Source organism: Pelodiscus sinensis, chromosome 3 (genome assembly GCF_052426305.1).
Source record: "Pelodiscus sinensis isolate ZL-2025 chromosome 3, ASM5242630v1, whole genome shotgun sequence".
NCBI lineage: Eukaryota > Metazoa > Chordata > Testudines > Trionychidae > Pelodiscus > Pelodiscus sinensis.
Genome location: NC_143054.1, coordinates 99,051,148 through 99,075,504, shown reverse-complemented (window position 1 = coordinate 99,075,504; position 24,357 = coordinate 99,051,148). Strand labels below are relative to the sequence as shown.

Here is a 24,357-nt window from a genome sequence, read left to right as displayed (position 1 = left end):
TATAGCTGTACTCCTCATTCCACGAGGAGTACAGCTAGTTCAGATTAGGCAGCCTAATCCAAACTAGCTAATCCATGCTGCGTGTAGCCGCGCGGCACGGGGTTCGAACTGCCGGCATTTAAAAATGGCGCCGGCTGGCTTCATGCAAATGAAGCCCGGGAAATTCAAATCCTGGGCTTCATTTGCAAGTGCGGTATGCCTACATTACCCTCCTACTTCGAATTAGGAGGGTAGTGTAGACATACCCTCAGACTTTTTATGCTGGTGACGCTGTTTGGATTTAAAAAAAAAATTGCGACCTTTCCTCCTACTAGAAAAAACTGTAATCTCCTTCAGCCTTCGGGGCTTGGGGCATGAACCCTCTTTGTCTTTCAGCTTCATGACTGCCTCCAGAGCTCCAGGCTTCAGCCCCTTTTGAGGTGTGAAACTCTGGGCTTTGAGGTGTGAAACTGACTATGAGTTGTCCTTTAGGTCTCTAGTCCTTAGCCTCATATTAGTCCATATCTGCAAAAACAATGAGGAGTCCTATGTTAGGGTGTGTCTAGACTACATTCCTCTCTTGGCAGAGGGATGTAAATGAAGCACTTCAAAAGTGCAAATGAAACCGGGATTTAAATATCCCACGCTTCATTTGCATAATCACGTAATGGTGCTCTTTTGAAAAAGCACTATTTCAAAATTGAAACCGCAGTTTAGATGCTGTTCTTTCGAAAACAGGGAGCTTTTTCAAAAGATCCTATACAGGATCTTTCAATTTCAAAATAGCGCTTTTTCGAAAGAGCGCCATTATGTGATTATGCAAATGAAGTGCGGGATATTTAAATCCTGGATTCATTTGCACTTTCAAAGTGCTTCATTTACATCCCTCTGCTGACAGAGGGATATAGTCTAGATGTAGCCTTAGAGACTAACAGATTTATTAGGGCATAAGCTTTCATGGGCATTCATCTGATGAAGTGAGTTTTAGCCATGAAAGCTTATGCCCTAATAAATCTGTTAGTAATAAATAAATCTGTTAGTATTACATAAATTATGCCCTAATAAATCTGTTAGCAACTAATAAATCTGTTTTTTCTTTACAAGAGGAGACTTCAGGATATTGGCTTGTTTAGCCTAACAAAACAAAGGCTGAGAGAAAGTATGATTGCTCTCTATAAATACATCAGAGGGATAAACATCAGGAAGAGAGGTATTATTCAAGTTAAGGGCCAGTGGTAGTACAAGAACAAATGGATGTAAACTGGCCCATGATAGGCTTGAAGTTAGATGAAAGTTTCTAACCAGCAGAGGAGTGAAGTTCTGGAATAGCCTTCTAGGGGAGTAGTGAGGGCAAAAAACCTAACTTGTTTCAAGACTGAGCTTGGTAAGTAGGACTGGAGAGCAATTCAAAACATTAATCACAATTAATCACAATTTGGATGGCACTGGATAAAAAGACAGTGATATGTAGCCATTGCAAGGTTAAGTTCCAATACCATCAAAGTACTTTAAGTCTGCAGTATCACCTAAATGCTAGTCATGCTTTCATCTCTAGTTCTTGTGGTACAGATAACCTGCCAACAGCAAAGGAATCCCATCAGCCATGACAGAATATGCATATAGAATTGCAGGATCACTATAAGCTCATGGATCAAAGTGCAACTGTTAACCAATGCTATTGCAAAGTGGATAACTATGGACTACAGAGCACTCAGGGTACGTCTAGACTACAGGCTTTTGCCTACAGAAGTTTTGTTGACAGATACTGTCAACAAATCTTCTGTCGACAAAGAGTGTCTAGACTACATTCAGTTCTGTCGACAAAGCAAGCTGCTTTGTCGACATAACAGTGTGGACGCAAAGGACAGTTTAGATGCGATAATGCCTTCTGTCGACAGAACTCTGTCGACAAAAGGCGTTATTCCTCGTAAAATGAGGTTTACCAGCGTCGACAAAACTGCTAAATTCTATCGACGTTATGTCGACAGAACTCAGTGGTAGTGTAGACACAGGTTTAGTTTTGTCGACAAAAGTCCACTTTTGTTGACAAAACCCTGTAGTCTAGACACACCCTCAGTGTTGTCAATGACAGAGGGTTAAGATATGTTATTCAAATTGCAACTTCCAAACAGTCATAGAATCATAGAATAATAGGACTGGAAGGGACCTCGAGAGGTCATCGAGTCCAGCCCCCCGCCCTCAAGGCAGGATCAAGCTCCGTCTACACCATCCCTGACAGATGTCTATCTAACCTGTTCTTAAATATCTCCAGAGAGGGAGATTCCACCACCTCCCTTGGCAATTTATTCCAATATTTGACCACCCTGACAGTTAGGAATTTTTTCCTAATGTCCAATCTAAACCTCCCCTGCTGCACTTTAAGCCCATTACTCCGTGTCCTGTCCTCAGAAACCAAGAGGAACAAATTTTCGCCTTCCTCCTTGTGACACCCTTTTAGATATTTGAAAACCGCTATCATGTCCCCCCTTAATCTTCTTTTTTCCAAACTAAACAAGCCCAGTTCATGAAGCCTGGCTTCATAGGTCATGTTCTCTAAACCTTTAATCATTCTTGTCGCTCTTCTCTGTACCCTTTCCAATTTCTCCACATCTTTCTTGAAATGTGGCGCCCAGAACTGGACACAGTACTCCAGCTGAGGCCTAACTAGTGCAGAGTAGAGCGGCAGAATGACTTCACGAGTTTTGCTTACAACACACCTGTTGATACAACCTAGAATCATATTTGCTTTTTTTGCAACAGCATCACACTGTTGGCTCATATTCAACTTGTGGTCCACTATGACCCCTAGATCCCTTTCCGCCATGCTCCTTCCTAGACAGTCGCTTCCCATCTTGTATGTATGGAACTGATTGTTCCTTCTTAAGTGGAGCACTTTGGTCATACACCTTGACCTCATAAGGAACCATTGCAGCATGAATAGCTCACAACGATCACACGACAAAGCTGGAGCTTCAGAAAAAATGCATTGGGGCCATAGCTATTGGGGCCATGCCACGCTTGACTGATGCTGCATGGACACTGCAATTATTTACTTTAAAGGTAACACATACTGAAGAGAGGCAGCATTTCTTGGATGTTGCAAAAGAATAGCATACGCCAGAAAAGGTAACAACAATTAGTCATAACAAGAACTCCTCCTAAACTATAAGAGCTAAGACCACCAAATTCAGTATGCAGCTTCCTGTTAGCATACCTTAAACTAGGGTAAGGGTTTCATTGTGCCAGGAAAATGGGATGTGCCTGGAATGGGATTGCTTCTCATAAAATCACATAGAAAAGACACACAATCATCAGGAAGGGGAAAGGGACTGGCTGGAGGTGCACCCCCCATCCGGGACTGCCTGAGCCCCAAGCCTCCCACTCCCAGGCCAACCCCACTTTGGGGAGCAGTGGGGAGCTGAAGCTGCCCCTGATTCATATGGAAACATTGCAGGATGTTCTCTTTCATCAGGGAGCAAGGGGAAAGTGCACAGTTTGCTGCATTCTTCACTCTGGCTGGGGAGTGCAGGGGGCAGATAAACCTGGACCTGCCCCAGCTGGGGGGGACACACCTTTCCCCTGGCTGTGCCTACTGGAGCTGCAGCCACCAAGGAGGTGTTTCTCAACTGGCCCCAAGCTGCTACGGTGAGAGAGGGCTGAAGTAATTCTCTTTCCCTAGGGCAGCCTGTGTACTGAACCCCCATCCCCAACCTCACCGCAGCACAATGATTTAAATTAAACATGTACATTTTCATTTTATTTACTAAAAAACACAAATTAGAATAATAGAATCATAGAGCTGGAAAAAACCTCCAAAGGTCATCAAGTCCAGCTCCCTGCTCTAGGCAGACCAATCTCAACTAAATCAACCCTGCCAGAGCTTTGTCAAGCCGAGACTTAAACACCTCTAGGGATGGAGACTCCAATACCCTAGGTAACCCATTCCAGTGCTTTACCACTCTTCTAGTGAAATAGTTTTTCCTAATATCCAACCTGGACCTCTCCCACCACAGCTTGAGACCATTGCTCCTTGTTCTGCCATCTGTCACCACTGAGAACAGCCTTTCTCCAGCCTCTTTGGAAGCTCCCTGCAAGAAGATGAAGGCTGCTATCAAATTCCCCTTCACTCTTTGCTTCTGCAGACTAAACAGACCCAAATCCCTCAGCCACTCCTCATAGGTCACATGCTCCAGCCCCCTAATCATTTTGGTTGCCCTCCGCTGGACCCTCTCCAGTGCGTCCACATCCTTTTTGTAGTGGGGGGCCCAGAATTGGACACAATACTTCAGATGTGGCCTCACCAGAGCCGAATAAAGGGGAATAATGACATCTCTGGATCTGCTGGCAATACTCCTCTTAATGAAACCTAATATGCCTTTAGCCTTCTTGGCTCCAAGGGCATACTGTTGACTCATATCCAGCTTCTCATCCATTGTAACCCCCAGGTCCTTTTCTGCAGAACTACTACTTAGTTGGTTGGTCCCCAGCTTGTAACAATTCTTGGGATTCTTCCCTCCCAAGTGCAGGACTCTGCACTTGTCCTTGTTGAACCTCATCAGATTTCTTGTGGCCCAATCCTCCAATTTGTCTAAGTCACTCTGGACCATATCTCTGTCCTCAACGATATCTACCTCTCCCCCTAGCCTAGTGTCATCTGCAAACTTGCTGAGGGTGTAATCCAACCCCTCTTCCAGGTCATTAATAAAGATATTGAACAAAACCGGTCCTAGAACCGAACCTTGGGGCACTCCGCTAGAAACTGACAGCCATCCTGACATCGAGACGTTGATCACTACCTGCTGGGCCCGGTGTTCTAGCCAGCTTTCTGTTCATCTTGCCGGTCATTTATACAATCCATATTCCCTTAACTTGCAGGCAAGAATATTGTGGGAGACTGTATTAAAAGAATTGCTAAAGTCAAGGTATATCACATTCACTGACTTTCCCATGTCCACAGAGTCAGTTACTTAAGTCAGTCAATGAATTAAGTTAAGGGCTCGAGCAATGCCGATTGAATCTTTTGTACTTACAGGGGCGGCCTGTGAGCCTAGGCAAACTAGGCAGTTGCCTAGGGAGCCACTGGCCCGGGCACCGGATGATGACATCATGTGGCGCCAGGGCGCCCCATGATGATGTCACAGCCATTGACAGCTATGCAGGTGGGGGCGTTGATAGCGCCTCTGCCTAGGGCACCAGTTGCCGCAGCCGGCCTCGGACCACTCCTCAGTACTTATATATATATATATACACACACACACACACACACACACACACACACACACACACACACACACATACCAGGGAAATTGAGGCAAAACAAATCAATTTCTAAATAATTTCCCCCCATGATATATTTACTCAAGTTCAGCCATCCCACCTTGTGCTACAACAAGCCAGATATCACAATCTAAATAGAATGAGGACTCCTATGGCATCTTAGACTATGTACACACAGTGAAGCTATTTCGGGATACCTCCGGTATCCTGAAATAGCTATTCCATGTTTTAAAAGCAAGCCCATCTTAAGATCAAGCATGAGGGATAAGGGACGTTTTGGAATAGCACCTTATTTTGAAATTTGGTGCTGTGCAGACAGTGCCAAATTTTGAAATAAGCTGTTTCGAAATTACCTCAAAATAAGCTACGCAATTTGCATAGTTTCTGTGTAGTAAGGATGTTAAATTGCAGTTAATATACTAGTCGATAGGCACTCAACTAGTCGATAGGCACTTCTGCATTCCTCCTTTAAAATGTACAAGAGCTCCCGTTGGGGCTCTTGTACATTTCAAAGGAGGAATGCGGAACACCACGTGCATCCTGGGGCCAGTGGGAAGTCCTGCTGATTCTGGGTGGCACACGGGCATGCCAGCTTTGAAATGTACAAGAGTCCCTAGCAGAGGCTCTTGTGCATTTCAAAGTGGAAGTGCACTCATGGAGCCCGGGATCAACAGGGGACTAAGCGGGGGATCAGCTGATCCTAGGCTCTGTGCGGCATTTCAGTGGAATCTGGGATCATCTGGGCATTACCCAGCTGACTGTGGATTCTGCACAGAATTTCCTCAGAACCTGGGGTCAGCTGGGGACTCCCCAGCTGATCCTGGGTTCCACAGAAATGCCGCACGTAGCTCAGGATCAGCTCAGGAGTCTCAAGCTGACCCTGGTGCTGCCGCTTTGAAACACCACTTCGGGATCAGCTGGGATCAGCTGTGCGGTGCTACCGCTTTGAAATGCCAAGGCAGCGTTCAAAGGGGCAGCGCCACACAGCTGAGCTGGGATCAGCTTTAGGGTGCTGCCTTTTGAAGTACTTCATCTTCCCGCCTCTTTGCTGCCTCTATCTAATAGAGGCAGCAAGGGGGGTGGGTGGGAATTGATTAGTTGACTGAGTATCCGATAAGCATTTGCTCATTGGGTAGTTGACTAGTCTTTAACATCCTTATTGTGTAGACCAGTGTTTCTTAAACTGTGTTCCAGTGTGCTGCAAGGCCATTGGAGGTGTGCCACGGAGAACAACAGAATTCAAAATGGCCACCCTTAAAGGGTGATTTTTTTTTTGCTCAATGATTTCCCCCAACACTTTTTTCCCTCAATAACTTTCTCCCCGAGCCTTCCCCTCCCCCCCAACTTTTTTTTTTTGGCTCAACAAAAAAAAAAAATCCTTGGCATTCCTCATAAAAAAATATTGTTTGGTGTTTCTCGGTCTTAAAAAGTTTAGGAAACACTGGTGTAGATGAATCCTTAGGGACTAAGAGATTTATTAGGGCAGGGGTGGCCAACCTGTGGCTCCAGAGCCACTTGTGGCTCTTCAGAAGTTAATATGCAGCTACTTATATAGGTACCCAATCCAATGCTGGAGCTACAGGTGCCAACTTTCCATTGGGCCAGAAGGTACTCACTGTTCAACCTGCAGCTCTGCTCTAGATGCTGTGCCCCTCCACCCTGTCCTCCTAGGATCCTGCCACTTCCCACCCTCTACACTGAGCCTGTCACACCCATACTTCCCCCCTTCAGTGTCTCCCACTGAGAAAGAGCTGATCTCAGTGGGCAGGAGGAAAAGGAGAAGGAGGCACTGACTGGTGGGGCTGCTAGTAGGTGGGATGCACTGAAAGTGGTGGTGGGGAGATGATCAGGGCTGGTGACATACAATTGTGGCTCTTTGGCAATGTGCATTGGTAAATTCTGGCTCCTTCTCAGGTTTAAGTTGGCCACTCCTATATTAGGGCATAAGCTTTCATGGGTAAAATCCACTTCATCAGATGGATTGGAGTGGAAGTTACAGAAGCAGGGGTGTATTTAAGGGAAAAGTTGCTTGTGTTAATGAAACTAATCAAGTCAGAATCATTCACATGTTTTGTTGTGGAGATATGAATATCCAGAGGGGATAAATTGCCTTTATAACGCGTTAACCAGTTGTGATCCTTATTCAATCGTAAATTGATAGTGTTGAATTAGCAAATGAATTCCAGTCCAAATGTCTCCCTTTGTAACTGGTTTTTGAATTTTTTTTGTAGAATTATGGCTAAATAGAATTTGTCTTGATCAGTTACAACCATATTTGGGGCACAGGGTTGTGCTTTAGTTGGTCTTTGAATGCACTTCAGCTGGTGGAACATCTTGTAACTGCTTCAGTCTAGATTAATCAGATGAAATTCTACTAAGAATAATGTGATCCAGTGTCATTACCTTTTTCTAGGCACAGCATCGCTTAATAGAGGGACCCACTATACTGAGGGAAGTTCAAAATCTAGCCAGAGGAAACAAACCTTATTGTTCTATGGGCGCAGGGTACAACGCCACATGAATAAGGACCTTTCCATTTAGTGGGCACTAAAGTAGGCTCTTGGGGAGAAGGTTTTTGGGATGGAGGAGAGAGGATTATTTGAGTTCAAGAGGGTGAGGAGTTGATTCTCTTGCTTCACTACCCACGGAAATTGCACATTTTATGATTAACAATTTGTACTACTAACAAAACAAAAATGTCTGTGGTAAAGAAATAAACAGAACTTTCGAACAAACTGGAAACAGTGAGGTTATGTCATTTTTCCATTGCCTGCTCTGGAAAAATTAAGAAAAGTTCAGCATGGTGACTTTGATACTTAGATTCTCCCATAACAGTGGTGAATTTTTATACACATGGAAAGGAAATGTGTGTAAAAAGAAAGTCTTAGGTTAAAAAAAAAAGGCCCACACAGAAACAATTTGCTACTACACACCTTAATATATGCTGATTTTTGCTGAAGAACAGATGAGAAGAGAACTGCCTTCAGTATATTTAACTCAATCATACAGTTTACGTTCATTACCCTGTGGGAACTTTGCTAGATTAGCCCCTTACTTCCTATGGAGTCCTTGATTCCCTACCTATAATTCTAACAACTATGAACTTAATACAGAGTAAAAGTAATGTAAGAGATGTATCTACTGTCATTTATCTTGAAAGATTCCAGAGAAACACTTCCTTATCCCAATGAAGTTCTGTGATCAAAGTCATCACTGGAACAGATCTGCAGCAAATATTTAATAAAACGCTGTGGTTTAGGATAGTAAGTGAAGTACAGTGTATCTAATTGAAAACACAGGGAGAATTAGGCAGGCAGAATACTTAATTAAGGTGGGCAGATTCTCCCAACTGTTCACACCACTTAAGTATGGTGTGAAAATGGAGAGAATCACCCCCATACCTATAGCATCTTAGAAGGTAAATTTCCTTTTAGTGAGAGAGCAAGCGAGTGAGAGCTGAAAGACAAAACTTTCTCAACTCACAATTCATCAAGGCATATAAACACATGCTTAATTTTAAGTGTTAAATCACAAGCGTACATGGTATTTACTTATTTCTCCAGTGGAGGAGGTGAGAAGCAATGGGGACAAGACATAGATCTTAGCTGGTGTGATGTACTGTACAGTACCCCCGTATTTGTGCCATGCACACTATTGAAATAGTCTTTTACAATCTTTTACACTCCTCCTCCTTACTCTCATTTTGTACATTCATTCATGTCACCAAAAAATAAAGGAACCAGCCATCACACAGAAAAAAGGGTCCTGGCCTAAGAAGTTTAGCCAGTAAAACTATTGAGAACATGTGATAAGAAAAACTTTGTTTTGAATTTAGCACACATTGTTAAATTAGGCACTAATTTTGTTTTATTTCTATTTCTATTTCTATTTTTCTTTTTTCCATTTCTGATTTTTTGCCTCACTACTTGTATTCATTTAAACTGTCTCTGTAGTGATTAAACTTGTTTTATTGTTTTATCTAAACTAGTGCATATGAATTGAAGTATTTGGGAAACTGTATTTCATTTCTAGTAGTAAAATGACAGGTGTTATATGTTTAAAAGTCTTGAAGTTACTGTTAGTCTGTAACTTTAAAAACAGCGAGTAGTCCTGTGGCATCTTATGGAGCATCCAAACTACCAGGTCTGTTATTTTGAAATAACAACTCCTGCTTTCCTCAAGGAATAATGCTTATTTTAAAATAGTTATTTCAAAATAGCAGTAGTGTGGACTCTCCACTGCTGCTATTTTGAAATAACTACTCCCCAGAGTCATTCAAAGTAATTATACTCCAGTGATTTCTGGAGCTGTAATTTGAGGTAACGTGTCCATATTAAAGGAGCCTCTCTCGGACTAATTTTTTAGGCTTCCCTGTAGTGTGGACATGCTATTTTGAAATAGTTATTTCGGAAGTTATTATTTCGAAATAAGTTATTTAGAAGTAATTTCCTGCTGTAGACATGCCCTGCAGAGACTGACAAATATAGCAAAACCCACTTCTTGAGATGAGATGTGCCATCCATCTTTTATCGCAGTATAGATGAATCCAATGAGATCCAGAAAATTGAAATTTTATTTGCTGATCCCAGTCACTTTACCACTTTGGATTCCAGCTGCAGGGTTTCTGTTTCATCAGCAACTGAGAGAACCAGCCAGCTATTAATCCAAGGGCTGGAATACTCTTTGCTGTGGGACCCTAGATAGTTTGCTGAGAGGGCTCTGAATCATTTGGAAAAAAATGGAGATGCTGCCATTCTTTTTGAGCTCTCAGGAGTCCAGGTAACAAACTCTATGGCCACATTATAAAGACTAAGAAATCATCTCTGAGAGAAGGCCACAGGGGAGTGTGTTCTGATGAGTTCATTAAAGTATAGAAAATATTATGCTGACACCTTACATTTGAATGTTTTTATAGAAAGTCTGCATAAAGAACACCAGAAGTTCTACTGTCTAATAGCTTTTGTTTAAAAGTTATGCACAGTATTCCAAATACTATTTAAATAGTTTATATTATTCTCAATATGTTGTGTGTGAATTAACTTTTTATTTTACCAAGAAAATGGATGACCGCCTCTCTTTGAAATTGACTGGGGACTATTAACATCTATTTTTCAGGGTTTTACATACAATAAACCTGAGGCTTAACTTTGTGAAATGCTTTCGGAAAAGACAGAACCGTACCTGCACTTTAGTGAAAAGTTAAGCTGAGACGCAGGAAGAGGGGGAGTGACCATATTGCATGGGTGTAGGGGTGGAAGCTCTGTCTGACTTTCTCGGGGGAGGGATATATTTCTGTAAGGGTAGGGTTGAGAGAGAGAGAGACAGACAGTGTGTCATGATGCTGACTCATTCCTTGGGGTCTAGAAAGGCAGGGGAATTAATACAAGGCAAGCCCAATGGGAGAAGCCCTTTTCTCCCTGGGCCAGATGGAGCAGTGCCCATCCTCCAACCCATCAGAAGTGGCAAAATGCCAACTTTGGTTGTGACCATCTATGGGCACTGCAGTAACTGCTCCTTTCTAGGGAAGGAATTTTCCCTTCAGCATCAGATTAGTCAAGGTGGGATGAGATTCAGGAGGGCTGTGTTATGGTGAGTGGGAAAGGGAGCAAGGCTATAGGTCACAACTCATTACATCTGAGTGGGGCAGCTATCCAGTGCAAGTACACTGTAGTAAAGGGATACAGTTATCAGATAAATTGCTTGGTAAAATAATTAAAGGAGGTGTTTGTTAAAAGAGTAAAATGGGGGGAGGGAATCCAAGGCTCCTATGATTGGCTCAGAAGGGTGCTAACCCTCCTTCCTTTATAGCTCACCATAATCCTCATTTGAGGAGGGGGATGGTAAGGTTCCAGCAATGGGTTATTTGGAAACTAAAACTGGAAAAGGAAGTATGAGGCTGGCAGAAGCCCATGCCTAGATATTGAAATGTTCATGGAATTACCTGCACTGTACATCTTATGCGCTAGGGACTCCCACACAATTAATAATAAAGTTACATCCTGGTTAAACCATATCCAGTGCTTTCTATCCTTCCTTCAGTATAGCAGGAGAATGTACTATATAGTTATGCAGCATTTTGCCTCAGCATCCCCCACCCCTGTTATATAAACATATGAATAATCTCATTGACGTTGATATGATTACTAATATGCTTAAATTAGGTACGTGGTATTCAACGCTGATACTGCTGAATGAGGATCGAAATGTCTAACAATTACGGATGCAAAACTGACAGGCATGTGATCTGCTGCATGCCAAATGTGTTTCCTATTGCAGCTGCTATGTTCCTATCAGTAGGTTGTAGTGGGTGCTTTGCTTAGAGCAAGCGTCTTAGCTAGCTTCATCCCTGGCACACGGAAAGGAGTTTGCAAATGTTCATTTATCTTTCCCACATTTTTAAAAATAGAAAAATAATGGGAAGAATCTAAAATTGTTTTATATTATCTTATAGAACTTTGGGTGACCAGAACATTGGGGGTTGCTCCTGCTTTGGGCAGTAGTGAGTCTGAGTAATGCCAGTGAGGAAAAAAATGGACTGAAGATGCCCTTGGGATTCTGTATCTTTTGTAGTAGACATTTTGGGTTTGGAGACTGGCAGTAAAATCAGAAAGATCTTTTACTTATTTCCTTCAGGACAATAAACTGTGTGCCTCTAGAATGCTGGCAAATGAGGTGATCACACTGGTTTTATGTTCTTTCCTAGAAAGCAAAGTACAGCAAGAGTAAATGAAGCGTGAATACTGTAGGAAAGCTCATTCACTTGGAAATGAGATAACATCAGATGTTACAAAGAGCTGGTTACTTAATTTTTTTTCACCTTTGAAAACAAGACAAAATAACTCTGTTCCTTGAATAGTAACACTGTTTAAAGGGTAATATTTTCCTTTGACATTACATTTGTACATTTTCCCTAAGTTTGAAAATATTTAGAATGCAGCACCTCCTAAACAGGCTGAGTGTGTGCTCATTGTCTTGAATGTGCTGATTTTATCAATCAAGGGTGAACCTCTCCCCCCCTATAGAGTCCATTTATGTGAAATTTGAGAGTTTAGATTGGTCTTTAGTGACAGACAGGCCTCATTCTGGCCCTCTGCACAAGAGCAGTTTTCTCCCAAAGAGAAAAAATGCATTTCTGTTTGCAATGCAGGAGTCAATATAGCTATAACAGACTGAATTGGATTCTATCTGCCTCTTGCATCATCAGCAAACCTCTCAAATTCTGTTTTCTGAATCTCTATTATTGGTGTTGTAGTAAAAACCCCGGGTGAACCCAGCTTGACTTTCAGTTCCCAAACTGAGTTTCCAGAGTTGGCAATTAGATTTGCACACTGAATACAATGAAGATGAACCATATAATTATCTATATGGTGCTTTGTTGCATCAATATTCATCATTGTCAGTCTATAACCAAGTTGATGTGTCTCCATTCCATCTGCACATATGCTCACTGATGATGCAACGTCACCATGTCAGCAAGAGGTCCCCTGACAGAGGTTGTTTGCCTTCTCACACAAGGCACATATGGTTGCTTACCAGAGTTTCCTTCCTGCATGACAATAATACGTGCAATTTGCTGCAGGATGGACCAGAGCTGTATCTTGGAAACCGTGGGAAAGTGCTAACAACGATGCACGAGCATACTTGTGGTTATACTAAACTACCCCCTGACCTACATTCTTAGGACAGAACTGGGCTGTGTCTACAATGTCTCAACATTTCTCAACATTGCTTTCCTCCCAGTAACACTCTGGTATTTGCAAAACGGGCATCATGAATGTAGGCAAGTTACCCCGCTAAAAGACATCGTGAACAATGCGGTAACAACGCAAACAGATGCTGGTGCCTTGTCTGCAGTAGAGCTCCCACCATTGCTACTACTGGGGTGGAGTAGTACAGATGGTAATGCTACCCACAGAAATAAGAAAAAGGCTCAGAGAGGTCCTTGATGAACACTGATCTACAACTGGTTAATGGCATCCACTGCATTTGTAGATGGAAAGGAGGCTTTTGGAAAAATGTTTCTTTCAGTGTTTTTTGGAGTGACTATTATCAGTAATAAAGTTCCCGCTGCAATGTGCTTCCAATGATTTTGAATTCTCAGTTCTCAGTGGTTTATACCACACATCAAACATCATTGTTTGGAACACTGCAAAGTACACAACAAAAACACAGAGTATAAAACACAGAGTATAATAAATATATAATATCTTAAATCTCCCCCAACTCAACAAATAGCAACTTCAAAAGCTTTACTAAAAAGATATCACAACAGCTATGTCTTCACTACGACTTATGCGTGTGATGCCAGCTTGTGTAGATATACTTGTTCTCGCTCTCATTCTCCCCACACAGCAATCAGATCCAAGATCTCCTGCATGCTTCATGCTGGAGTTAGTTTACGACCATACTAGCATGAAAGTCAGGTATGTTGCTGAGGTGTGTTGCCTGCTCTGTTCATTATGGTCGCCAAACAGGAAATTCAATTCAAATTTTCTTGGGGCTTTTCCTGTGCACCTAGAGAGCAACAGAGTTGAAAGTGCTGGCCAGAGTAGTCATATTGGGGCACTGTGGGACACTCCCAAAGTCCAAGAACATCGACTTTCAGAGTGCTGCATGTGCACTATCCTAAAGTTGACCATGCAAGGTTGAATTTACCATTACCTCTCTCAACATGTAGGAGTACTAAAATCGATTTTAACAGCCCTTAAAGTCAGCAAGAAGGTCATGGTGGTTTGGACTCATTGTTTAAAATATCGACCTAATACTGCTAACTTCAATCTAAACAAGTAGTGTAGGCCAGGCCCTAGTAATCACCCTGAAGGCTAAGTGGGCACAGGCAAATCTCTCTTAGCCTCTGCCAACTGTAGCTAAGTATTGAAGGACTCGATTAGGAACCCAGTTCAGATTCCCAGGATGACAGTAGCTAGGGATAGGCCAATATGTCACTAGTTCTGATGCCTAAAAAATACTGATCATGCTCAGGGCAAGGGACATAATTCTTGTTCACCATGAGCCTAGGCAAGGAAACATCAATGCTCAAAAGATGGAACTGCTGGGGACAAAAGCTCACAAAAATGTTGACATGGTGAGATCTAATGTACTGTATATTTGAGAAAGTTTGTCTGACTGTTTGTTCAAGAACTCCTCCTAAATGATAAGAAATAGGACCACCAAATTTGGAATACAACTTCCTCATATCATAGCTTACAGCAAGTTAAGGGCTTGGTTGTGCCAGGAAAATGGGATATGCCTAGAATGGTATTGCTTCTCAGAAAACCCTACAGAAAATAGATTCATCAGGCAGGTGAAAGGGGCTGGCTGGGAGAGCTCCACCCTCCCATCTGGGACTGCCCCAGCCCTGAGCCTGCCACTCCTCAGGGGCCCTTAAAGGAGGGCAGAGGGACTGAAACTTCCCCTCCCCCTGATTTATATGGGAACATTGCTGGCTGTTCCTCTTTGTCAGGGAGCGAGGGGAAACTGAACAGTTTGCTGCATTCTGGCTGTGGAATGCAAGGGGCAGGTGAACCTGGACCTGCACCAGCTGTGGGACATGCACCCCTCCCTTGGCTATGCCTGCTGGAGCTGCAGTGGCCATGTAGAGGCGCTTTTCATCTGGCCTTATGCTGCTGTGGTGACATAGGTCTGGAGTTGTCCTCTCTCCCCAGGGCAGCCTGCATGCTGAACCCTCATCCCCATCCCCATCCCAGTGCAATTATTTAAATGACGCATGTACATTTTCATTTTATTTTCAAAACCCCACAAATTATTTGAGTTAAGGATCTGAGCAACACCAGGCAAACCTAGTTCATTAATATTTGTTTAGTGCATTGATATCTGCGAATGGCAGGTGCTATGGATGTGCACATTACTGTTTTCTAGAATCTCAGAAATCAGACAGAAGAAAGTTCTCTAGCACATGCTCCTGCCAACGTTAGTTTGTTTCTTATGGAATATTCCTGTGTGTGTTCTCCAGTGAAAATTCAAATGACTCAAGTGAGGGAGTTTCCACAACTTGTGTTGGGAGCTGATTCTGCATTCTGACAGATCTCCCCATAAAGACCATTAAACCCACTGCCATGATCTTATTTTAACACCATTTTTTGTCATTATAAAAAAGCATAATATCATCTTTCACGTAACACTAGATGAGCTTGGTTTCAACCACAGTTAGTTAACTTTGTTTTTTCAGAATGAAAAATAATTCTCCCAAATATTGCCAAGTTCAATTGGAACATTGGCACAGGAAATAATTTAGTATGGGTTAGCATTCAAGGAGTGATATAACTTTTACCAGATTGTGTAACTAATAAGAAAATATCAGATATTAGAAGGGGTTCACCCTTTTATACTATTAGCTCCCTATGTTAATAGATTGGAAAATTAATTGCAACTCCTTTGCTGATGTTTGCCATTTACATCAGTTGATTAAAAAAAAAACCTACCTCCTTGGTTTCTAACTGTACTTGCAGCTGTGCATGTGTAACTCTATTGGGAACTGCATACATGTCTCTGAGGACAGAATGTGACATTGGGTGTGTACTTACTGGTGAGTCTCATTTTGGCATGAATATACATTTCCCTTTTTTAGTTATAGCTTAAACAGCAAGACATGCCAATCTATGACTGCCTGCTAGTTCCACTCCTCTATTGTGAATTGACTATTCTCTTTTAATAAACATCATTCCTAAGTTAAGTTGCTGACATAAATACAATTGCTGACATAAGAAAAAAATTAACTAGAGCATGTAATTCCCCTCACCCCCGAATTTCTATTCCACTGGAAATGCCAAAAATTCAAAATTTGTTTGTGTTCAGAATGAGAACAAAAAGCTAAAATTTCCATGGAATGAACATTTTGAATATTTCATATTCAGAACTATTGAATTGCTTTGTCTCAACAGTGCTGAATCATTTCATTGTGATAGTGTCACTGTGTTTTGTCTGGCTAAAGTAAATACGTCCAATATCAAAACAGTATGTGATGTAAATATTAAATATAGTTTATTTATTATTAAATATAATACATACATTTTGATTAATATCTTAATAGAAATACAAGTAGAAGCAAACTGAAATGATAAAGTCAAAATGAAATGTTTGCCTCCCATTCAAACAAAATGTTTTAACATTAATGAAACAAAATGAAAAAAGTCAAAATGACTTATTTACACTTTTCTCTGTCTAAAACTTAATTAAAAAGTTTCGATTTTGACAAATTGACATTTTCTCATGGAAAGCTATTCCAGCTAAATGTTTTAACCAAGTCTAGCATTAATATTTTGCAAACATTTTGTTTCTGACATTATGAATCAGCAGAAATCATCACTGGACCACTGGGATGTGTGCATCTGTTCATTTATTTGTGTGCATGGATGGTAAGTTTGTGCGCTTGCATGTGTGTTGTACATGGCATAGATTGTATAGCAGTAAGGCAATCCCCCTAATGGTCTCAGCTTTTCAGCAAACCCTAGTGATAGACAGCCTTAGTAGCTCTGCAATTCATTCCCCTTTACTGAGGTAGAAGACCAGAGGAATGTGATGGAATGTGGTAAAAGAAACTGACAGAGAGTTCCTTCTTCAGCCAATAGTAAATTATAGAGAGACCAAAGAGAGGCAATGAAAGGTGAAAGAACACTAAATACAGCATGTGATCACTAGCATTTACCACAGTTACTTTTTTTAAATGAAAGAGATAATGAAAAAGTCAACCACTTACTAAGTGTGTACTAACTGAACATCAGGATCTGTGTTTACTGTAGCATAGCTTAGCTCTGGTGGCTATCAAAAATTGCAATTTGACATGGTACTAGAGACGACTCTATTACGTCTATATCTTGTTTCAGTGAACACAGTAACTAATTTTGTACTCGAGATTTTGAAGTCTGATAGACAAATATGTTATTCAGCGTACATATTGCATTGAGGTCACCTTTTTGTATGCAGCACAAAACAAAATGCAGTTTTCTTACTTGCCTATTTAAAAAAAAGTCTACGAAATGCAAATGTATTTCATTTGAGGAGGGGCAAATCAATTTGAAGAAAAATTATAATATTAATGTCTGACTATTTCAACTAGGTTAGATAAGCTATTGTACAGACAGTTTTAGGTGCAAAGAGTTTTCATTTTTAAAAACAAGACTCATTAGGTGGGCATAAAATAAAAAAGGAGGCATGGGAGGGAAAACTAGCTGGTAACAATATAAGCTTGTTTTTCACAAACTGCACTAAGCAGCAGTAATCTGTCCAGCCACTGTTTAGGAAGGATTGATCATATTGTTGGCTCAAATTCATACTTAACCAAATTATTAATTTATTTCAATGTTTAAAAATGTTCCACTACTTTTTACAATAAATAAACTGTAGTCTCCTGTGCTCCTCTGTAGAAAGACAAAAATACTGAGGAAAAAGCTGTCCTTGTGCTATTTCCAGTTAGGTAGGAGCCAGGAAATCTCATGAGAAAGATTCTGGCCTGAGGTTTCCAGACAGATTTCCAAGCCAAAGGTGCTGGGATAAAGTGAAATAAGCATTCAGAATTCTGGATGCTTATGTGAATGGAACTAAATCACCAAATCTTCTGAGATTTGCTCTCACCAAATTTAATGCATCAACAATATTAAAAGTATGTACATGATAAAGAAAAGAGAGCCCATAAACCTGTGCAACATAATACGCTGTAGTAGCTGTTGTACTCTAATGCATATAAATGTGGTAAATTTCAAAGTTGTGTGTGTTTTACCACTTCCATAATATCCACGCTTTCCAGGATGGGTGGTCACTTTATTCATTTCCTTCTCTTTTTTATGATTCTCAGAGATAGTACAAAGGACGGGGCTTTAGATTAGGCTCTTACAGCTGTGGCATCTTTAGCACTGGATGACCCAGAATGTGCTGAAAAGTAGTACAGTACTGTGTTTTTACATATAATTCCTATTATTTTTTATGTGGTGTTGATTCTGGCAGGACTTGATTCGTTTGATTTGGAAAAGCCTATGAAGTTTGATGAAAGCAAGTTTAATATAATGCAAGTTATTATTATGGATTATTAGTAATAAAGTAGTCCAAGCCACAATGACAGTTACCAAAGGTCAGTACCATATAAGTGAGGGCTACTAGATGGCTTATGTGAATGGAGTGGTGGTTTCAGTGCTCTTCCATGTGGAAAGGAGTCCAAAACAGGAACATCATCGGAACAATTGCAATGCTCGCTGGCAGACTAAGCAGGGAGGCCAATGACTGAAGAGTAGTGAACTTGATAATCAAGATTAATAACTGCTTCAGAGAGGAAGCATGGTCTCATAGTTCTGGCATTAGCCAGAGACCGGGATGCAGTTCCCTGCTCCATCTCACACTTTGTGTGTGACCTTAGGCAAGATACTTTAGCTTCTTTTTGCCTAATGCTACGGCTACACTGCCAGTTTTTTGCAGAAGAGGATATGCAAATCATGCTCGCATTTGCATATCTTCTTCTGATTCTTTTTGCAGAAGAGGTTTTTTCAATAAAAAGCCCCATGTAGATGGGGCCATTTGTCGGAAAAACCCTCTTTCACAAGACCCTTTATTCCTCGTAAATCAAGGTTCACAGGGTCTTGCGAAAGAGGGTTTTTCCCCCCCGACAAATGGCCCTTATCTACATGGGGCTTTTTATTGGAAAAACCTCATCTACAAAAAGAATCAGAAGAAGATATGCAAATATGAGTGCAATTTGTATATCCCCTTCCACAAAAAACTAGCAGTGTAGCCGTAGCCTCAGTTACCCAAGGTAAAATGGGGATAAGAGCACTTCCTTCTCTCACAAAGGTGTTAGGAGAATAAATGCACTCTGTTGCCCCAAACAGTTTGGGTGTTGTTGACAGGACTGTACAAATAAAACACAAAAGTTCAAAATATATGAAGTTTTTCAGGAGGGCAATAGGGAAAATACATTAATCACTTCACAAGTTAACTATCATTGCAGCCCAGTTGGCATTATCTCCATAAAAGTTTCTGTGACCTCAGGCCACTGGACTCAAACAGTCCTCTCTTTGAGCCCAATCCTGACAGGTGCTGAGTCCCTATAAATGCCACAGAAGTCAATGGGAGTTGCAGGTTTTCAACAGGTACTAAGCATGCCCCTGGATTTGGCTACTTTTATTTAACAGTAATAAATAATGTCTTGCATGTACATATGTCATTCCTTCTATTCTGACACAGTTCTTCACAGATTTTTACATCTCTTTTATAGAGACCATGCCTTTTGCTGCTACTGAAAAGTAACTAGCACTGAGGCTACGTCTAGACTGCAGGCTTCTTTTGGAAAAAGCTTTTCTGGAAGAGATCTTCCAAAAAAAACTTCTTCTGAAAGAGCGTATCCACACTGCCAAAGTGTATAGAAAAAGTGATCTGCTTTTTCAAAAGATAACATCCACACTGAATGGATGCTATCTCGCATGTAAGTTGTGATTACTATGGACAGAGTGGCCACCAGGGCACCTGTGCTTTTTCCTCTTTCCTCTTCTTTCAAAAGAACTCCCTTTTTCCTGTCCACACACACCTTTTTCCAAAAGAACGCTTTTGGAAAAAGGCTTCTTCCTCGTAGAAAGAGGTTTACCAATGTTGGAAAAAAAACCATGTTCTTCCGATTTTTTTCAAAAGAACGTGATTGCAGTATGGACATAAGTGAAGTTTTTTTTCAGAAAAATGGCCATTTTTCTGAAAAAAAAAAAAAAAAAAACTTCTGTAGTGTAGACATAGCCTGAGATAGAGCGTAGCCATTTAAAAGCATGCAACGTGACTACACTATGTTTTGAACAGGTTGTGTGTATAGCAGCAGCATACACAATTAAATACCAAATGAAAATTTACAGTAGACTGAACCCAAACTAAAATTTCATCGGAGCACTGGAGCTAAGAGCCCAATCCTTAACAAAAACATTGTGGTCTCTTTCACGATCACAAGTGATCAGGGCCTCAGTTTTTCCTCTATTTCATTTAGGAAATCATTTCCCTTCATTCAACCCCAGGAAAGTTGTCTTCATCTTTAAGGTTAACCCTGCTGTTAGTGGTGGACCTGCTATTGCAGAAGGCAAAAGTTGTGCCTTTCCAAGCAGCTCAATTCCTAATTCACAGATTTCATGGCTCTGAGACTGCTTGGAGACTGGGGAGTGATCTCAAGCTAACGTGCCACTTCGTGGGAAAGGAAATGGATATAATAGGCCCTCCCAAAAAACCACTGCTTTATCCTTCCTCTCACTATTTGCACTGGGTACTATAGCACTGAAATGAGCTGCTCGCAGATTTTTATCCTATTGGCTACTGAACAGATGCTGTTCACATTGATGCTGCCCTAGTAACATGGTTTGCTATGTAGTAAGAGGTATAGTACTTCTGGGAACAACTATGACTCAAACATTTTTTCACATGAACTATGCTGAGAAACTGAAAAAAATCGCAAATAAGACTCAAATGCAGTCATTTTATTAATTAATTCCAGATATGTGTGTGTCCAATACAGGGCAAAGAAAAGACAACAGAGAGGGCTTTCTTCCCATTTCAGAACCAGAGCAGCTGGTTTGCTTGGACAGTCAGAGTTAACAAAGTTCCAAGAAGTTGTCTTCAGCCTGTAACTATAAAATCTATAAACATTTCTCATAGAGTACTTCTCCATGTGTCTTTTCCACCTTACAGCAGACATTTATTTCCATTTTAAAAAACTGTTTGTTTATATAAGAACAAATCCAAATATTCCATTTTGAAAATATGGATATTAAGTCCTTCTCTTTTTGTGACTCAACAGATGTTAGTACATAGGCCTACATATTCAAAAATTATTGCAGATTTTGGCTGCCTTGGCATTTGAGAACCCAATGTGCAAGAATTTAGAAGGGTGTGATTTTCAGGATGTGAAGAACAGCTGAAAATGAAGACTATTCTGAAAGAGGAGGATGTTCCCTTTAGGATGCCTCCTGCTGCTCATCCAGAATCACAGCTTTGACATTTTTAACTTTTGTTGGAAAAGCTTTGAGAGCTAAGTAAAAGAAAGTCATGTTTCTTAGGTAGGATCGTTCATGCCATTTAATTATTTTTTTTTCCTCACATTTGGTTGGGCACATCCATTTTAGCAAGATTTATATGTTTTGTTCTATGTTCTGCTATACTGTACATAACTTCTGTTATATAATATAGTCATGTTCCACCCACTTACGGCTTCCTAATATGCATTACATTATCTTTTAGAAATCAAAAACCTTCATTTATATATACATATATATACACACACACACATGCACACTAACCATCTAGGGGTACGTCTACACTACAGCGCTAGTTCGAACTAACTTAGTTCGAATTAGTTAATTCGAACTAAGCTAGTTCGAACTAACGCATCTAGAACTAAAAACTAGTTCGAACTAGCGTTTTGCTAGTTCGAACTAGTAAGTCCACATTGAGTGGACTCTGAACAGGGCTTAATGATGGCCGGAAGCAGTGCCGGCAGGGCATAAAAGGAGGACTTAGAGCATGGAGATACTGTCTCAGGCTAGCCGAGGGCTGCGCTTAAAGGGTCCCGACCCCCACCCCGGACACACAGTTCTAAGGGGTGCCCCGCTTGCAAAGAAGTTCTGGCTTGGAGTGCCCTGAGTGCCCACACTGGGCACATCACACCACTCGGCCATCAGCCCGGCTGCACTTGCCGCAGGCTGCCATCTGGGGAGAGGGAGTAATTGGGGGGCTGCAGGAGAGCTTCCACCCCCAGAAGCCCGCAGAGCCAGCCCAGTCCTCCCCATCGGGGGCTCGTACCCCATTCCTCCCTCACCTCCTTCCACTTGCCCTTCCCTAGCCCCCCTTCTTCTTGATGTACAAAATAAAGATAACGTTTCTTCCAACATTGACTCTGTCTTTATTGAAAAAAACTGGGGGAGACTGGGAAAAGGAGGTGGGAGAGGGGAAGAGAAAGGCTGGGAGAGGGGAGGGCAACTAACATGATCAGGGGTTGGGAACAGGTCCCAGATGAAGAGAGGCTACAGAGACTGGGACTGTTCAGCTTAGAAAAGAGGAGACGGAGGGGGGACAGGATAGAGGTCTGTAAAAGCAGGGGTTGGGTGGAGAGGGTGCATTCAGAAAAGTTCTTCCTGAGTTCCCATAAAGAAGGACTAGAGGACACCAAAGGAAAGGAATGGGTAGCAGGCTTGAAACTAGTAAGAGAAAGTTGTTCTTCTTGACAAAGCAAATAGTTAACCTGTGGAACTCCTTGCTGCAGGAGGCTGTGAAGGCTAGAACTAGAACAGAGTTTAAAGGGAAGTGAGATAAAGTGATGGAGGTTGGGTCCATGGAGTCCTATTAGCCAGAGGGTAGGAGTGGTGTCCCTGCCCAAAGTTTGTGGAAGGCTGGAGAGGGATGGCACGAGACAAATGGCTTGGTCATTGTCTTCGGTCCATCCCCTCCAGGGTCCCTAGGGTTGGCCGCTGTTGGCAGACAGGCTACTGGGCTAGATGGACCTTTGGTCTGACCCAGGACGGCCATTGTAAGCTCAGGGCTCAGGGTCGGGGGTCTCAGTGGACCCCCTTGATTTTCATGCACACCTGGTCCTGGGTGGCCAGGCTGGCAGCTCTCCTGCCCTAGACGGCCACTTTCCTGTGCCTAGTGCGGAGATCGTGGACGAGGTCCACGATGTCCGCACTAGCCCAGGAAGGTGCCCGCCTCTTGCGGTCCAGGGCAAGCTCCCGGGAGCCGCCAGCCTGGTCCCGGCAAGAGGGGGTGGGCTGGGGGGCATCGGGTGGGTGGCTCTGTGCCGTGCCAGGTGCAGGGTCTGCTAGCTGGGTGCTGGCAGGCTTGCACCTGGCACGGGCACCGTAGCCAGCCCGTGCCCCTTTAAGGGGTCCGGGGCCGGGAGGGGGGCATAGAGTTTCCCTGGTGTTGGCCAGAGTGGCCACCAGGGAAACCTGGGGAGGGCTAGCCTCCCACTAGTTCGAACTAAAGGGCTACACAGCCCTTAGTTCGAACTAGCTAGTTCGAACTAGGCGTTAGTCCTCGTAAAATGAGGTTTACCTAGTTCGAACTAAGCGCTCCGCTAGTTCGATTCAAATTCGAACTAGCGGAGCGCTAGTGTAGCGCATAGGAAAGTTAGTTCGAACTAACGTCCGTTAGTTCGAACTAACTTTCTAGTGTAGACATACCCTAATATATTTGAGAGAATTTGCCTGGGTATGTCTACACTACCACCCTAGTTCGAACTAGGGTGGTTAATGTAGGCAACCGGAGTTGCAAATGAAGCCTGGGATTTGAATTTCCCGGGCTTCATTTGCATCTCGCCGGGCGCCGCCATTTTTAAATGTCCGCTAGTGCGGACTCCGTGCTGCGCGGCTACACGCGGCACGGACGAGGTAGTTCGGAAACGAGGAGTAACGGTAGTTCGGAATAGGAAGCCTAGTCTGAACTACCTAGTCCGTGCCGCGTGTAGCCGCGTGGCACGGAGTCCGCACCAGCGGACGTTTAAAAATGGCGGTGCCTGGCGAGATGCAAATGAAGCCTGGGAAATTCAAATCCCGGGCTTCATTTGCAACTCCGGTTGCCTACATTAACCACCCTAGTTCGAACTAGGGTGATAGTGTAGACATACCCTCTGTGAGCAAGCAAGTCTGTTTGTCTCTTTGTTCAAGAACTCCTCCTAAATGATAAGAACTAGGATTTCCAAATTTGGAATGCAGCTACCTCTTATCATAACTTAAATTTAAAGCAAGGTAAGAGTTTTGTTGTGCAGGGGAAGGGGAGGCTGAAGCTCCCTCCCCCCATGTGTACTGGATGCATAAAACCATACAGAAAAGTGAGAGAATCATCAGGTAGGTGAAAGGGGCTGGCTGGGAGCACCCCCCCACCCAGTCCAGGCCTGCCCCAGCCCCAAAACTCCCCCCAATGTGTCCTTCAGGTAGGGCAGAAAGCGCTGCAGCTCCCCTCCGTCCCCCCATTAATATAGGAACATTGCTGGCTGTTCCCCTTTGTCAGGGAGTGAGGGGAAAAACACACAGTTTGCTCCATTCCTCAGTCTGGCTGGGGAACGCAGAGGGAAGATGAATCTGGACTTGCCCCAGCTGGGGAACATGTACCCTCCCAAGGTTCTGCCCGTTGGAG

At 42.5% G+C, this 24,357-nt stretch overlaps 1 protein-coding gene across 2 annotated transcripts in view; it reads right to left on the bottom strand.

The window, feature by feature from the left end:
• PDE7B (phosphodiesterase 7B) overlaps positions 1–24,357 on the bottom strand; it is a 262,403-nt gene that overhangs the window by 128,699 nt on the left and 109,347 nt on the right. The window lies entirely within an intron of this gene.